At 50.4% G+C, this 1,073-nt stretch overlaps 1 pseudogene; it reads left to right on the forward strand.

Moving 5' to 3' along the window:
• The first annotated feature begins 611 nt into the window (after window positions 1-611).
• LOC100954788 lies at window positions 612-1,073 on the forward strand (annotated as a pseudogene).

The following is a 1,073-nucleotide window of genomic DNA, read 5'->3' on the forward strand; positions in this document are numbered from 1 at the left end:
GCTTCACAAATATTGTCCTATTTAAGCTCACGACTCCATAGGTAGTGAAGGTATAATTGGATACCTGTATGAATCATCTCACTTAGTGCAAGAAGAAAAAAAGCCTTCAAGAAGCTGAACAACTGCCCAGGGAACGTAGGATAAGGGAGAGGCAGAGTAAAGCGTGGGCCTTCCAACCTCAAGTAGAGCTCTGCTCCAGTTGCCGGGGGGAAACGAGAAAGAAGGCCAGAAGCAGACAGGGAGAGGAACATAAGGTAAGTTAGGAGAAAACCAGAGTCAAGAAAGTGGGAGTGGCTCGGTGCCGTAGGTCAGTGAGTAGGGCGCCAGCCACATACATCAAGGCTGGAGGGTTCACGCCCGGTCAGGGCCTGCTAAACAACAATGACAACTGCAACCAAAAAATAATAGATGTTACGGTGGGCGCCTATAGGCCCAGCTACTAGGGAGGCAGGAGAATCGCTTAAGCCCAGGTTGTTGCTGTGAGCTGTGACGCCATGGCACTCTACCAAGGGCAACATAGTGAGACTCTGTCTCCCTTTCCACGCCACTCAGGGAGGGCCCATACAACGTTGTTCTAGATTCCCACCATAACTTAAAGGGAAATTTTCACAATGTCTGGAGCCCTTGATGTCCTGCAAATGAAGGAGAAGGATGTCCTCAAATTCCTTGTAGCAGGAACCCACTTAGGTGGCACCAACCTTGACTTCCGAATGGAACAGGATATCTACAAAAGGAAAAGCGATGGCTTCTACATCATAAATCTGAAGAGGACCTGGGAAAAACTTCTGTTGGCAGCTTGGGCCATTGTTGCCATTGAAAACTCTGCTGATATCAGTGTGATATCCTCCGGGAACACAGGCCAGCGAGCTGTGCTGCAGTTTGCTGCTGCCACTGGAGCCAGTCCTAGTGCTGGCCGCTTCACTCCCGGAACCTTCACTAACCAGATCCAGGCAGCGTTCTGAGAGCCTCATCTTCGACTGGTTACTGATCCCAGGGCAGACCACCAGCCTCTCACAGAGGTGTCTTACATTAGCCTGCCTGCCATTGCTCTGTGTAACAGGGATTCTCCTCTG

The sequence above is a fragment of the Otolemur garnettii genome, unplaced genomic scaffold (genome assembly GCF_000181295.1).
Source record: "Otolemur garnettii isolate 467f Iridium unplaced genomic scaffold, OtoGar3 scaffold00012, whole genome shotgun sequence".
NCBI classification, from domain to species: Eukaryota; Metazoa; Chordata; class Mammalia; order Primates; family Galagidae; genus Otolemur; species Otolemur garnettii.